Source organism: Schistocerca serialis, chromosome 3, assembly GCF_023864345.2.
Source record: "Schistocerca serialis cubense isolate TAMUIC-IGC-003099 chromosome 3, iqSchSeri2.2, whole genome shotgun sequence".
In the NCBI taxonomy this organism is placed as follows: domain Eukaryota; kingdom Metazoa; phylum Arthropoda; class Insecta; order Orthoptera; family Acrididae; genus Schistocerca; species Schistocerca serialis.
The window spans coordinates 175,557,500-175,574,989 of record NC_064640.1 but is presented as its reverse complement, the minus strand read 5'-3'; the positions used below and the strand labels follow the sequence as shown (position 1 = coordinate 175,574,989).

The following is a 17,490-nucleotide window of genomic DNA, read 5'->3' as shown; positions in this document are numbered from 1 at the left end:
GGTTTATCGTATTGTGACATTGCTGCTCACGTTGGTCGAGATCCAATGACTGTTAGTAGTATATGGAATCGGTGGGTTCAGGAGGGTAATACAGAACGCCGTACTGGATCCCAATGGCCTCGTATCACTAGCAGTCAAGATGACAGGCATCTTATCCGCATGGCTGTAGCGGATCGTGCAGCCATGTCTCGATCCCTGAGTCAACAGATGCAGACGTTTGCAAGACAACAACCATCTGCACGAACAGTTCAACAACATTTGCAGCAGCGTGGACTATCAGCTCGGAGACCATGGCTGTGGTTACCCTTGATGCTGCATCACAGACAGGAGCATCTTCGATGGTGTACTCAACAATGAACCTGAGTGCACGAACGGCAAAACGTCATTTTTTCAGATGAATCCAGGTTCTGTTTACGGCATCATGATGGTCACATCCGTGTTTGGCGACATCGCGGTGAACGCACATTGGAAGAGTGTATTTGTCATCGCCATACTGGCATATTACGTGGTGTGATGGTATGGAGTGCCATTGGTTACACATCTCAGTCACCTCTTGTTCGCATTGACGGCACTTTGCACAGTGGACATTACATTTCAGATGTGTTATGACCCGTGGCTCTACCCTTCATTCGATCCCTGCGAAACCCTACATTTCAGCAGGATAATGCACTACCACATGTTGCAGGTCCTGTACGGGCCTTTCCGGATACAGAAAATGTTTGACTGCTGCCCTGGCCAGCACATTCTCCAGATCTCTCACCAACTGAAAACATCTGGTCAGTGGTGGCCGAGCAACTGGCTCGTCACAATATATCAGTCACTACTCTTGATGAACTGTGGTATCGTGTTGAAGCTGCATGGGCAGCTGCACCTGTACACACCATCCAAGCTCTGTTTGACTCAATGCCCAGGCGTATCAAGGCCATTATTATGGCCAGAGGTGGTTGTTCTAGGTACTGATTTCTCAGGATTTATGCACCCAAATTGCGTGAAAATGTAATCACATGTCAGTTCTAGTATAATATATTTGTCCAATGAATACCCGTCTATCATCTGCATTACTTCTAGGTGTAGCAATTTTAATGGCCAGTGGCCAGTAGTGTATTTCTAAAGTGTTGATTTTATGTTGATACCTTAATCACATATTGATTGTAAATGGTTCAAATGGCTCTGAGCACTGAGACTTAACACCTGAGGTCATCAGGCCCCTATAACTTACAATTACTTAAACCTAACTAACCTAAGGGCATCACACACATCCATGCCCGAGGCAGGATTCGAACCTGCGACTGTAGCGGTAGTGCGGTTCCAGACTGCAGTGCCTAGAACCGCTTTGCCACCCCGGCTGGCGTATTGATTGTAAATCAATAAAAATACAAGTAGTGACATTTGTCTTGAATAACTTTAAGATGACTTTGAAAGATAAGAATAAGTGATAATATTCTATTTTATATTCTTTTACTTTGGAAAACTAATTTTCATGGGATAATATTGTAGCATATGTAACTATCAACTTATAAATGGAAAATTTATATATGTTCTAAAGTTTCATCTGAGTGCCATAAAACTTTAAACACATCCAAAATCATGAATTAAGTACTTCACAAATAAATTCAAACACAGCCAAAAACGAAATAATGGTACAGGTTTCTTTACCACTTTATTTGTATGAACACACATACAGCAATAAGAAAACACCTGAGGCCAGAACACTTGACACAATACAATACTGGGAAAAGAAAGACAAAGATGATTATTTCTCCTAAGAGAAACACTTGTTCATTTTTCTGATATCAATTTGGCAGTTGATGCTGATTTTGGTGATCAATACCACCACATGCCTATGTCATCATTCCATTTCATATCCCTACAATTTTTTACTCCCAGGTATTTGTATGAGTCTACTGATTCCATTTGTGACTTACTGCTGTTGAAATGGTAGGATACTGTGTTATTGTATTTTGAGAAGTCCACAATCTTACATATCTGAACACTGGAAACAAGCATGAACAAAGAGAAAATATTATTGTATGCTAGGAATAAACTGAATGAGGTTATGCTGTTTTAAACAGACTCTCCTCGTATTGGGGAACTCCAGATAAGAGATATCAGGGCTCATGCAGACTGCCATGTTTAACTTGCTCCATTTGCAAGTGGAACAGGAGAGGGAAAGCCCAGCAGTGATACAAGGAACCCTTTTCCATGCCCCCTATGTTAGATTGCTGAGCATGTATGTAGATGTAGATGTAGATGTAGCTGGAGGCTCTGATCCTCATCTTCCCTTACAAAATTTACATTTTCTATGGTTTCTCTAAATTTCCTCAGTCGAATACCAGGATGGGACCTTTTGAAAGTCCACAGCAAACTACTTGTACCATCCTTATAAAACTATGCCTCTAGATATGTAAATTCTTGCATATATTGATCATGTTTGTAATTCTTAAACAATGATATCATGGCATATTCATTTACTTCATAAAAGTGTTCCATGTATAAATAAAGCTGCAGCTACCTGTTCTACTACTACTACTACTACCACTACTACTACTACTACCGCTACCACCATCACAACCACCACCACGACTATTACTAAGAAATGTTCATAGATTGTTACGCTACAGTGTGAAGTTTTGGTGAAATGGAACATTGATGATTAGATCCTGTAGGTCACAAACCTCAGGCATGTTGATTACTATGTTTTACACTCTATTCCAATAGTCCCACCAATTTCCTATGGGATTAACACTGGGAGATTTAGGTAACCAGTTGGAATGTGATAGGATGCCTCAGTGTTTGACAATGCAGGACTGTATGTATGAATTTCTCTGAAAATTGCTGTTATTATCTTAGAAGAAGACAGTGTTCACAGCATACTTAACATGAGCATGTAGAAGAATGAGCAACATTTGGTACCCAGAAGTGTTTAAAAATAAACATCCTAGATTGTTTTCAAGGTAACCTGGAAGAGTGGGCCCAAATCATGGTATGCAAAACGCCTCAGAAACATCATAGAACCACTTGCAGCTTGAACTACACCCTCTACACACAACTGGTTAAATGTGTCATTGGGCCATATGTGCAATCAGTGTCCTTCCTCATTTGAAAAGGGCAAAATCATAACTTCCTGGATTACTCCACATGTCTCCGACCAGTTTACGTCTCTCCAGTTTACATGTTGTTTGACCCACTGAAGATTTGCAGTTTTGTGTGACATTGTGAGCAATGGATTTTTGTGAGGTATCTGATTCAAAATGTCCATTTCATGCTGTGAACTTGACAATATTTGCTTAGTAATTGGTTGAGATGAACCTACATTCACCAACAACTGCAATTCCAGTTGGATTTGAAACTGATTATCACTGGCAAGGCATTGCATTCATCTCTGGTCCCTCTTGGTTATGATCTTTTCACAATTATTCTCATGCAGTATAACATGTCTCTGTGTGATACATCTTCCTTACAGACATGTTGGACAGTCCACAACACTACACCAACAAACTGGGCAATTTTGTTCTTAGTATTGTCAGAGACATGTCTGAACTTGATAGCTCCTTTCTGCCATTTTGTCATCTCTTCATGGTGACTCATTTTTCTGCACTGGTTACATACCAGTAACTGGTATATACATACTACTTCGCTACCATAACTTATGTCAAATATGGAGGCTCACATGACCAACTGGTAACATTTCTAAACCATCTACAGTGTTCCATAACCAGTGTGATATTTTACTGGGGTGACTAATGTCATCTTAGCCCTTACCTGGTATCATAGAAGTCTGTAATGTAACTGCTGTTATGGTGTTTGTCATACTCTTGAAGTTTACTATTGAATTATAGAATATTGTCGCACAAAAATCTGAGAAGTACTGTGGTGTAGTGGTTATGATTTGAAATGGTTGAATGGGGGGTCGTGAGTTCAAAACTCCCCTGGACTGTACCATTTTAATTCCTAAATTCGGTTCAACTACATTCTAGAAGTATCTGCAAATGTCAAGAATCATTTTACTGGAATGTTCTGTAGCTGTGTATATACTGTATGTGTTCTGGCCGGAGGCAGTTCGCTCGGTGTCTTGTATATGCAAGTGCTGCATAAACCTTTGTTGAGTGAAGTTAGTATTTGTCAATCATCTAATTACACCTTCTTCTACATGACATTATTCTGGTGGAGACACTAGTTATTGGAACTTGTGATAGCACACATTATTGACAAAACAGTGGTTCCCATCAGGCCATGACAGAGCTGCCTTCCACGTGGTGAGAAACCCGAGTCCGAGCCATATTCAACAGATCACAATCTACCAGAGACAGAAGAAGAATAGGACATTATGATGACAGCAACTGTGTGCCACCACATGAGACATCCTTCTGGGTTCCTTGGTGATGATGGCCAAGATCCAAACAAGAGGCTGAAGCTATACGAGTGCATAGCCAAATTTAACAAATGGGATGACACTGTGTGTTTGGCTAACGTATTTTTCTACTTGGAGGGCACTGCCAAGCAATGGTATGAGAACAAAGAAAAGAAGTGCACAAGCTGGGAAGTATTCCAGGTGGAACTGCGCAAGTATTTCAGCGACACACAATGACAGAAGTGCAAGGCTGAAAATAAATTAAACTGCAAGGCACAGCATCCAGGAGAAACTACAGCATCCTACATTCAAGATGTCTTGGAGCTGAGTAAAATAGTGGATCCTAGAATAAAGGAGGAAAATAAGATTGAACATCGCATGAAGGGTGTTGCTGAGGACATGTATCAAGCCTTACTCCTGAAGGAGGTTTCGACAGCAGACGACTTCATAAAATGGTGCCAGCATATCAAGACAATGCATCAAAAAAGAATTACACTCAAGAAGTTCAACAGCTTCCAAATGTCATGTCAATGTCTGTGATGGAGGAAGCAACTGATTTCACAAGTGTTCTTCATCAGATAGTGAGAGAAGAAGTTCAGAAGGCACTTGGATTGCATGGTGAGCAAAAACTGAGACACTTCAAGAGGTCATAAGGGACGAAGTGGAACAGACATTGAACCCAACCTCTCGTCCTTCATTTCCCTTTAAAATGTGAAAAAGTTGAGACCCAGGCAGAGTTACGTTCCTACAATTCTGCATGAGGTACCTGCTTGGGCACCAAGGAAGACTCATGCCTGGAGGATCCAGGATAACCAACCAGTATGTTTTCACTGCAGACGACCGGGGTGTGTGGTGCACTATTGTCGAGAAAGGCGGTGGATATTTGATGGTGCCCATGCCAGAAGACAGCAGACCAATCTCAGCTGATACCAACTCTGGGATGACAAAGATGAACAAGAAGATGTGGGTGCAGGACGATGCAGGTCACCATCGCCGCAAGCTAGCCGCTGGAGATGACTCTCCCCAACATGCTAATAAAGGTCTCCATTGCTGTTTAAAAGCTCCAGCCAATCACCTAGCTGCCGCAACCTGGGAAACTAAAGGGTGCGACCTTCCTTGGAGGTGAGGCAGCCATAGAGAAAAATCTGCAAAAATGATAGGAAACTACCAGAATGAGATTTTCACTCTGCAGCGGAGTGTGCGCTGATATGAAACTTCCTGGCAGATTAAAACTGTGTGCCTGACCGATACTCAAAGTTTGGAAGGTAGGAGACGAGATACTGGCAGAAGTAAAGCTGTGAGGACCGGGTGTGAGTCGTGCTTCGTTAGCTCAGATGGTAGGGCACTTGCCCGCGAAAGGCAAAGGTCCCGAGTTCGAGTTTCGGTCGGGCACACAGTTTTAATCTGCCAAGAAGTTTGATAGGAAACTACGTTGATATCCTCATGGATGGCCAACCAGCCCAACCTCATATGGACTCTGGAGCACCATATTCAGTCATTTCAGAGAAGTACCGTCACCAGTTGCAGAAAACCGTATTCATCAACAACAAAACATCTCTGCTGAAGGTGGATAATGGGAAATATGTAAAACCTACAGGAAGATGTACTATTCGTGTGGTTATAAGTGGCCATACACAGCCCTTAGAATTCATCATCCTACAAGAGTGTAGTCATGATGTCATTCTTGGATGGGCCTTTTTGAAAGCTTCTCAGGCAATTATAGTTTGTGGTCACTCAAAGATTATGCTAGATGAGATGAGATACTGTGGACAGGAAGATGCGCATCCCAGTGTGTGGAGACTATGTGCACTGGATGAAGTGATCATTCCTGCATTCAGCACTAGGAAGGTAACTGTCACGTGTCATGCCATGCATCAATCCATGGATCTTGTAATGGAATGTAAGAGAAGCATACCACTCAAGAATAACTTAGTCATCTCAGCCTCTTTCGTCTCCTTTAAGAATGGATTTGCTGAATTGTGGATAGTTAACTGTTGCCAAGAACTGCAGATCCTTCCAAGATGCATGTGCATAGCAAACGCTGAGCTGTTAATTGAAGAACAGTTGAGTGTCATGGAAACCTCCCATGCCAAGTCTGTGGGTGAAATTAGTGCTACCACTATGAGACAAGATCTTCTAGCCCAACTGTCACCAGATCTCTCTAAGGGAAAACAGAAGAAGCTACTTGCCATGCTTCAATCCACAGGTGAACAGCAAATTAGACACATTGATGGTGAAGCACCGGATTAGCACTGGAGACCATCAACCAATAAGCCAGAGAGCATATGTGTCAGCAATGGAACGTCGAATAATTTGCGACAAGGTAGAGAAAATGATGAAGAATGACATCATTCATCCTTCGCAGAGCCCATGGTCATCATCAGTGGTCCTCATCAGGAAGACAGATGGCAGTTGGTGCTTTTGTGTTGATTACAGGAAGCTTAATAACATAACTAAAAAGGACATTTACGCTCTTCCACGAATTGATGATACACTAGATTGTATGAAGGGGGCTAAGTATTTCTCAACCATGGACATGTACTCGAGATACTGGAAAATCAAAGTAGATGAGGCTGATCATGAGAAAACTGCATTCAACACCCTTGAGGGCCTGTATGAGTTTAAGGTAATGCTGTTCAGTTTGTGTAATGCACCAGCAACTTTTGAACGGATGATGGATAATCTTCTGTGTCACGTGAAGTGGACAATGTGTCTTTGTTATTTAAATGACATTGCAGTGTTCTCAGAGACATTTTATGAACACGTAAAAAGACTGAAGGCCATTCTTAAGTGTCGCCAACAAGGCAGACTGAAACTTAATCCAAGAAAGTGTCTCTTTGGAGCAAAAGAAATCAAAATACTTGGACACCGTGTGTCAAATGCAGGTGTGGGGCCAGACCCAGAAAAGCTGAGATCTATAACGAAATTTCCTATCCCCAAAAGTATTAGAGATGTGAGAAGCTTCCTCAGATTATGTTCTTATTACTGTCATTTTATCAAAGACTTTTGTATCAAAGTCAGGCCACTCGAAGAGATGTTAAAAGCTGATGCTAAATTTATCTGGAGTGGTGCTCAACAAGATTCTTTTGATGTGCTGTGAAAAGCTCTGATGACTGACCCTGTAATTGGTCTGTATGATGAGGGAGCACCTACAGAACTACACACAGTTGCCAGTGGGTATGGGCTCGGTGTTGTTCTGATGGAAATTTTGAATGGAAAAGAGAAGGTTATAGCCTATGCTTCTAGGACACTTACAAAAGCTGAGAGAAACTACTCAACTACAGAAAGAGAATGTCTTGCTGTGATCTGGGCCATGTGCAAATTTGGACAATATCTGTATGGAAAGCCATTCACAGTTGTTACAGACCATCATTCACTTTGTTGGTTGACAGGTCTTAAGGATGCAACAGGACAACTCGCCAGGTGGGCACTACATCTTCAAGAGTATGACACTGACATAGTGTACAAAAGTGGAAGAAAACACCAAGATACTGACTGTCTCTCAAGAAACCCTTTGCAAGACCATCAAGGCTTTGATGATTTTAGTGACTGTCTCACTGCACTCCAGGATCTCTCTCCTGAGCAGGAGGAGGACACCAAGATATCTGAAATTATGCTTGCCTTAAATCAGTCAGATGATGTAAAAGAACAATTTAAGGTAGTTAATGGATTACTTTGCAAGAAAAACTTTGATCCATTTGGAAAGAGGTGGCTACCAGTGATTCCTAAACACATGCGCTTATACGAGGGCTATCCACAAAGTACATTACGTTTTGGAATTAAAAATAAATAAAGTATTGTAAATTTTTTTTATTATATACAGATGAAAGCCACACTTAAATACTACTTTTCTACATAGTTGCCATTTAAATTAAGGCACTTATCATAGTGATGGACGAGCTTGGAAATTCCTTCGTTGTAAAATTCGGCCGCCTGCGCCTTCAACCACGTGATTACCTCTTCTTGAAGCTGTGTGTCGTCATCAAAACGCTGCATAGCCAACCACTTCTTCATTGCTGGGAATAAGTGGAAGTCGCTCGGTGCCAGGTCGGGACTGTACGGCAGATGAGGAAACAACTTCCACTTAAAACATTCGAGAACTTCACGAGTGGCATTTGCCATGTGGGCCCGGGCGTTATCGTGAATCAGCAAGATCTTTGAGCCCAACTTTCCCCTGTGCTTGTTTTGTTTTGCTCTTCTGAGGTTGTGCAGAGTTTGGCATTACCTTTGAGAGTTTATTGTAGTGCCTCTTTCCAGGAAATCCACAAAAATCACACCTTTTCTGTCCCAAAAGACAGTCGCCATCACCTTCCTTGCCGACATTGTCTGCATGCATTTCTTGGGTTTTTGGGGGGGAATTTGTGTGCCCCCACTGCATTGACTTCAATTTTGTCTCACAGTTCACATGCTTAACCCATGTTTCGTCACCAGTAATGATGCGATCGAGTAATGAGTTGCCATCTTTCTTGTAAGCATCCAAAAACGTTAACGCTGCAGCCATTCGCTGATTTTTGTGAATCTCTGTCAAGATTTTTGGTATCCATCTTGCACAAAACTTGTGGTAACCAAGCTTTTCGGTAATGATTTCGTGCAACAAACTTCGTGAAATTTGTGGAAAACTCATAGAGAGTTCCGTTATTGTGAAATTACGGTTTTCACGGACCGCGGCATCGACTTTTCCACAAGTTCGGCAGTCACCGTGCTGGGTCTTCCACTTCGCTCTTTGTCATGAACGTCAGTTCGGACATTTTTAAATTTTATGACCCATTGACGCACTCCACCTTCAGTGATTATGTTGTCCCCATACACTTCACAAAGCCTGCCGATAGATTTCTATCGGTGTACAGTTTTTTGCAGTCAGAAACCTTATTACAGCACGCACTTCACACTTTGCGGCATTTTCAATTAACGCTGACATTTAAAACTGTCACAGTAACTCAACAGAGTACAGCATGAACCTCTCACTAGCACGGCAGGATGCCGACTGAGAGGCGGAATGCCATGACACCAAGATGGCCGCGCTAGCCCTGCCCCTAACGGACACAAACGAAAACGTAATGTACTTTGTGGATAGCCCTCGTATGTTCTACAGAAATTCCATGACACACTTGAGGCCAGACATTTAGGATTTATTAAGACCTACGATAGAATCCATAAGAGATTTTTCTGGCCAGGTTTATTTAGGAGTGTCTGTGACTATGTGCCGCATGTCGCACTGTAGAGAGTGCCAGAGGAGGAAGGCAGTTCCTCAGAAACCACCTGGCTGACTCATACCAATTCCACCAGCCGAAACACCTTTCCAGCATTTTGGGATTGACCTCCTCGGACGATTTCCAATGTCTGCTAGTGACAATAGATGGATTATTGTTTGCACTGATTATCTGACATGCTATGCCATTACAAAAGCCATGAAAACAGCCAAAGCATTTGAGGTAGCCAAATTCATGGTGGAAGACATTGTATTAAAATGCAGTGGCTCAAGTGTGTTGATTACGTATTGAGGGAAAGTTTTTCAATCGAATCTTGTGACAGAGATAAATTGTCAGTGCAACATTTCGCATCACATGATGACTACTGCCTACCATCTGCAAACTAAGACCTTGGCCGACATGCTATCAATGTTCATCAATGTTGATCAGAGCAACTGGGATGAGGTGCTACCTCTTGTGGCATTTGCCTACAACACCGCCAAACAAGACACCACAGGATTTACGCCATTTTTCCTAGTGTATGGGTGTGAGGTGACTATGACAATAGACACTGTGTTTCCGTTACATCCTGATGACGTGGACGATGACTACATTGGCCAGGTGTTAACCAGAGCTGAGGAAGCTCAGCAGTTAGCTCAACTCCGCATGCTACAGGCTCAAGAAAATGATCGCCAAAGATTTAATGTGAGCCACCGCCCTGTTGTTTACCAACCTGTTGACCTCGTCTGGATCTTCACTCCTTTCCAGAAGGTTGGTCTCTCTGAGAAGCTCCTCAGGCACTATTTTGGACCTTATAAGGTTGTAAGACAATTGTCTGATGTTAATTATGAAGTTGAAGATTTCGACCCCGATGCAAGATGACAAAAGTTCAGAGATACATCCTTCGAATGAAGCCCTACAAGGGTCCTGCCACTCTGCGTAAATTTGAAGCTCCAGCAACAGGCAACAAGTGGAAAGGTGACGAAGAGTGTAGCGGCAAAAGAGGTTCTGAGAAGATCACCACCAGGGCAAGCATCAGTCATCGAGAGTTGGAGTATGTAGGACTGATGACTCTTTCCCGAACTAGGAGGACATAACACCGAGACGCTGTTTGCTTAGTGAGGGAGCAATGTTGCACCACAAGCTGAGCAGTACTGTGGTGTAGTGGTTATGATTCTAGAATGTTGAGTGATGGGTGGTCAGTTCAAAACTTCCCTGGACTGTACAATTTTAATTTCTATATTTGGTTTGAGTACATTATAGAAGTATCCAAAAATGGCAAGAATCATTGTACTGGAATGTTCTGTAGCTATGTATATACTGTATGTGTTCTGTCAGGAGGCAGTTCGCTCCATGCTCTTGGATGTGCAAGTGCTGAATAAACCTTCATTAAGTGAAGTTAGTGTTTGTCGTTCATCTAATTGCACCTTCTTCTACGTGACAAAATTGTCTCACCTTTTTACTTGTTTATTGAAGTTAACTAGCTATAACATGTATTTTCAAACATATGACAGTGAAATAACACAGCAAAATATTAATAATCAAGAAGAAGATATAAAAAATATGCGAGTGATGTTCCAAAAAATGTGGGCATTCTTACAGTTCTCAAAAATCTTATGCTAATAAACTTAATGCTATATGCTATGTAGTGAAATGAGATTCAGGATGATAGGCCAAAAAATGGGATAATATCATTATTGAATTAAATTGAAGGGTTATAAATGATGAGTCACAGAGTAACAAATATATTTAATAATCATTCCTTAAATATAGTAGAAAATATAGGGACAAACAGTTCAAGAGGAAAATCACAGAATGTTGTAGAAAAAGCAACTTTCAGACAATTCAGTCATATGAATGTTTCCCCAACTTCTCCTGAAATTAAGAAAGTCACATATTCTATCAAAAATAAAAGCTCATCTGGATTTGATGGTGTTTCCAATAGAGCACTAAAGATTTGCTCCCATATAATCAGGCCTGTCTTATCTCAGATATGTAATTTATCACTGGCTGAAGGCATTTTTCCAGAGAGATTGTTAAACCTCTCTGTAAGAAATGTGGTAGGAGACATGTCATTAACTACCAACCTGTTTCACTACTGAAACTATTCCCCAAAATAAATGAAGAGGTAATGTAGTCTAGAATAGTATCCCACCAGAGCAACAATAATATCCACAGTAAATAAGTTTGGATTTCAGAGAGTTGCTGTACTGGCACTACCATTGAAACATTCACTCACAAAATTTTACGAGTACCAAATAGCAAAATGGAACTGGTTAGTATTTTCTGTGACCTATCACAGGCATTTTACTGTTTGAATCACAATGTTCTCATATATAAACTGAGGTTTTTAAGGAATTGATGGTACAGCCAAACAATAGATAATGACATGTCTAACCACAAGAATGCAGAAAGTTGCACTTAGTAATTCAGACAATGTAATCAGGGGAGATTTTTCTGACTCCGCAGAAATCACATATGAGGTTCCCCAAAGCTCAGTCATAGGTCTGCCATTATTCCTCATATATGTAAATGATCTTCTGTCTAACATGCAACAAGCAGAGTTAGTTCTTTTTGCAGATGACAATAGTATTGTAATCAATACACACATACATAAAGCAATAGATTAAGTTGTAATCAATGTTCTTAAAAATGTCATCAACTGGTTTTCTACAATTGGTCTCACTTTTACTTTTCAAAAGGCATAACATATTCAGTTCTACATATCTAGAGGTAAAACATCAGTTATAAGTGTAACACATGCTGGGGAAATTATAAGTATGGTGAAAGCTTCAAAACTTTTAGGTATCCTTTTATTGATGAGACTTTAAACTGAAAAAAAGCACATGTTATAACCCCTTTGACAACTAAGTACAACCACATTTTCACTTAGAATTATTGCAAATCTTGGGGAGAACAAATGAGTAAGGTGACACATTTAACATATTTTCAGTCTGTAATGTCATATGGAATAATATTCTGGGGTAACTCAGGTTTAAGAAAGAAAGTTTTCATTGCTCACAAATATGCTGTGAGATTAGTAAGTGGTGCTCACAATGATCATCTTGTAGGCATTTGCTTGAGGAGTTGGGCAGTTTGACCTCTGCTTCACTGTATATTTACTCCCTCATGAAGTTTATTACAAATAAACCTTGGACCAAATTCACTTGGAGAACTCACACAGATTATCACAGACATCTGGTCATCAGAAAAACTACCAGATGACTGGAAATGCACACTGATTCATCCATTACATAAAAAAAGGTGACTGCTCAGACATAAATAATTACAGGGGCATTTCCCTGTTACAAGTCACATACAAGATCCTTTCAGCATGCCTACTCAAAAGGATACAGGACCAGCTGAAACACATGATCGATGAGTACCAGGGGGGCTATCGACCTGGTCACATCTATACAGAACAAATCTTCAATTTGAAGACTACACAGAAAATCAAAGCCCTCAGAAATATGCCAGTCATATGCACTTTCGTTGACTTTAGGAAAGCATATGACTCCATTGATTGCCAGTCATTGTTCAACACCCTGAACGAACAAGGTTAGGACAACAAGACACTATGACTGATCAAACAGAGACAGACAAACACAACATCAAAAGTGAAATTAAGGGGGGAAATCTCTGAACCCTTTGAAATCAGGACAGGCCTGTGTCAAGTTGATGGTCTCTCACTACTCCTCTTCAACCTAGTGTTGGACAGAGTCATTAAGGAATGGGAGAAAGAGCTGAAATTACTAGGACACTGGGAGCCAGTGTGACTAGGATGACCCAAGGATGAAATGTAAGTTGGCTGTTGTTTTGAGGTATGGGTTAATACCCTGGGGAAACAGAAAAAATAGGTGAAATTCTGGTGATCCAGAAGAAAGCAATGAGAGTAATGGCAAAAGTAGATAATAAGACACAGTGTAAAAAAAACATTGTTCATTAAATATAGAATATTAACATTTATATAATTTATACGTTCTTGATAGTGTTAACTATATACTTGCTGAACTACCAAATTTCGGTGTAACAAATCAAAGGATGACTACAACACAAGAATCTGTGCTTCTCTGTTCTTGTCACAAAATAGATTACCAAAAACTTACAATAGTAATAAGTACATGTCAATTATAATATATAACAAATTGTCTAAACATGCCTAAAGCATGCCAATCAAAGTATTTAAGAAAAAGTTACACAACTTCTTGTTAACTAACCCATTTTGTTTGTTAGAAGAATTTTTAGCAATATCAGCTTAAATATGTAAAAATGTATTTTATAAAATTAATAGGTTAAGTGAACTGACAAGGTCTCTTGCATGTAATATGCAGAATGATGGATAAAGAATCAAGACTCTAAACCTCAATCTGCTAGTACAGCAGATTTTGCAGGAGAGCTCCTGTGAAGTCTGGAAGGTAGGAGATGAGGTAGTGGTGGTAGTACAACTATGAAGATGGATCGTGAGTCATGTTTGGGTAATTCAGTTGGTAGAGCACTTGCCTGCAAAAGGTAAAGGTTCCAAGTTTGAGTCTCAGTCCTGCACACAGTTTTCATCTGCCAGCAAGTTTCAACTAAAACTTTTAATTATTGATCATATGCTATGCCAGTCTGCAAAAATGTTCAAGAATCAGCAACAGAAACAAAATTACTCAAAAATTTCCAAAATGAATTCACATTTTGATGTTAACTCCCAGGTTTATTTGAGGCCATAATCTAGACATTACATAAGTACTAGGTCTTAGCGTCTGCCATACACTTAATCTTCAGCTCATACATCACTGGGTTCCTTGGCAGGTGTATTTGAAATCCACATTGACTGTGGAAAGCATCAGCATTTCAACAGTGTATATAGTAAAACATGGAAAGTAATGAGCTAAAGTTCCCAATAAATCCAGAATGATATTTTCACTCTGCAGCGGAGTGTGCACTGATTTGAAACTTCCTGGCAGATTAAAACTGTGTGCCGGGCCGAGACTCGAACTCGGGACCTTTGCCTTTCGCGGGCAAGTGCTCTACCAACTGAGCTACCCAAGCATGACTCACACCCCGACCTCACAGCTTCTGTTAAGTTTGGAAGGTAGGAGACGAGGTACTGGCAGAAGTAAAGCTGTGAGGTCGGGGCGTGAGTCGTGCTTGGGTAGCTCAGTTGGTAGAGCACTTGCCCGCGAAAGGCAAAGGTCCCGGGTTCGAGTCTCGGCCTGGCACACAGTTTTAATCTGCCAGTAAGTTCCCAATAAATCTTTTAAAAATGTTTAACACCATGGCAGTCATACCTTTTTCCCTTTCTTTCTTGTCCTCTCGGTTCTTGAACCAAAGAGCTGATGATATGAACAAGAATTCTCTCTTATGGTACAGTGAAAAATATTAGTTCTAGTTCCACCCACTGAGAAATGGTAAGCTGTGGATCTTTTACCAGATTTGAAGAATGCTGTGAATAAAAGTAGGCCTACAAAAGCTTCCAGTTCAAGAAAACCAGTATCCTGTAAAAAAGATAGGTCCATTTGAGAGTACTTTTATATTAACAGTTTTATTGTTTGACCACTACATAGTCTCATCTAAAACGTCTTCAGTGAAAAACAGACCTCATACTTGACTTAGATTCCTACACAAGGGCTTAGCCCCTAGTTGTAGACTTTGAATCTGCAATGAAATGTTATGTAGCCTTGTTCTGAAATTAGATGGTGGTTGCGCTTTTCTCCTTTTGAAGTAATTTACTCCACCATAAAAGCAGGAATCATGGTGATATGACTGTTTTACACTTAGATCACCTTCACCTGTTTCTGTGTCCTACATTCCAACACTGCCATCATCATCATCATCATCATCATAATCCACTTCCCATATTGAATTTGCATCATCATGACTTTCTATCTTGTAATCAGCATCAATATTACTCTCTTCCAAAACTTCATTAATAATTTCTTCAGAATGCATTTTGAAGCTTTGTTCACTTACACTGAGAAGTCATTGACAATATACAAATTAGAAAAATCAGCGCCATCACAGTAAGGTTTATGTGTTTGTTTTTACTGTGTGCTGTTTGAGAGTGGAATAGTAGAGAAATAGCTTGAAGATGTTTAGGTGAACCCTCTGTCAGGCACTTCATTGTGAATTGCAGAGTAATCATGTAGATGTAGAGGTAGATAACCAGCCTATTGAGGGCTGTTTCCCATGGGAATTCAGAGAAAGTTATTCAAGAGGGGGCAAGATTCCAAAAAAGCCATTCTTGGTACAAGCAATTATTTGAATCTGGAAATGTGTCATGCCCCAAGAAATAAATAATACAGGATGTATACAATCTTATTGTATCTTAAACATCTGATAATCATCCAGTCAATATTTTTTAAAGGTAGATTACTGTTATACCTTAAATATAATCATGTTTCATTAGTATATACAAAGAATATAATTTTATGTTATTAATATGTCTATGTATATAGAAAATCTCTGAAAACAGCCATCAAATTAATAGGTATAACCAGCACTTAAAAGCCTAGGACTCAACCAAAATGGGTCTTGAATCTCTTGTTTCACATATTACTGTGTAGCCATGGCATCTAAGTACAGAACTGCTAACTCTGTGACTGGATGTGGTGCTGGATTGCCTCTCATATGGAGAACATCCAGACATCTTGTTTACCTTAATATTTCACCATTTTTTCCTCTCTTCTAGTGAAAAAAAATCATGGATACACTTACAGTTTAGCATGAATATGTTCTCCATATTCTGCTATAATCATTGTACCATATAAACTGACTGAAGTCCCAGTAACCCTTAATGGGTCAAATGCAAACCCAGTGTTGAGATTAAAATGTGCAGCAGGTGAAATGGCTATTCTTGTGGGAATTAGAGAAACGTGTTGGGCAGGTGAACAGCAGAACGTTTGTGCTGTGCTAGGTGTCAGAACTGTCCCTTTCTGTAGATTAGTAAGTGCTATACAAGGAAGCACAGAGAAAGTATTGGGTACTTTATTTTGGTAATGTTCGGTAAAGGTTCATAGTCCCCAATATTACAAAACATTTCTGAAACCACCACCACAAAGAGAGGATAGTATAATTTATCATCAACAACATAATAAAATGACGACATTGTGTTTACCAATCCAAATCTGTGGTTGAGTAATCTAAGACAATCATTCCTAGAAATAAATGAGAATTCTGAAATTAGCGAAAAATCTACCACAGATTCCAGGAGAGGGCACTTGCCCCCTCATGGGTGCCTATGCTGTTCTGAATGCTGACTTGGGCCTGGTAGAGGCTATAAATTGTGCAACCTTCTTATAAGACACTGCCAATAATAACAATAATGTAATACACATAAGTATCACAATAAACATGAAATGTTGATAAAGACAGATGCATAATAATCATGTAACTGGTATCATATGTCAGTGATGTGTGGTGGCAAATAATACAGGGCTATTACAAATGATTGAAGCGATTTCATAAATTCACTGTAGCTCCATTCATTGACATATGGTCACGAAACACTACAGATACGTAGAAAAACTCATAAAGTTTTGTTCGGCTGAAGCCGCACTTCAGGTTTCTGCCGCCAGAGTGCTCGAGAGCGCAGTGAGACAAAATGGCGACAGGAGCCGAGAAAGCGTATGTCGTGCTTGAAATGCACTCACATCAGTCAGTCATAACAGTGCAACGACACTTCAGGACAAATTTCAACAAAGATTCACCAACTGCTAACTCCATTAGGCGATGGTATGCGCAGTTTAAAGCTTCTGGATGCCTCTGTAAGGGGAAATCAACGGGTCGGCCTGCAGTGAGCGAAGAAACAGTTGAACGTGTGTGGGCAAGTTTCACGCGTAGCCTGCGGAAGTCGACGAATAAAGCAAGCAGGGAGCTAAACGTACCACAGCCGACGGTTTGGAAAATCTTACGGAAAAGGCTAAAGAAGAAGACTTACTGTTTACAATTGCTACAAGCCCTGACACC

General features: G+C 40.3%; 1 non-coding gene across 1 annotated transcript; it reads right to left on the bottom strand.

Moving 5' to 3' along the window:
- Positions 1 to 14,500: 14,500 nt before the first annotated feature.
- Positions 14,501 to 14,575, bottom strand: Trnas-cga (transfer RNA serine (anticodon CGA)). The gene has a single exon. It is a non-coding gene; the product is annotated as a tRNA-Ser (tRNA).
- Positions 14,576 to 17,490: the final 2,915 nt, after the last annotated feature.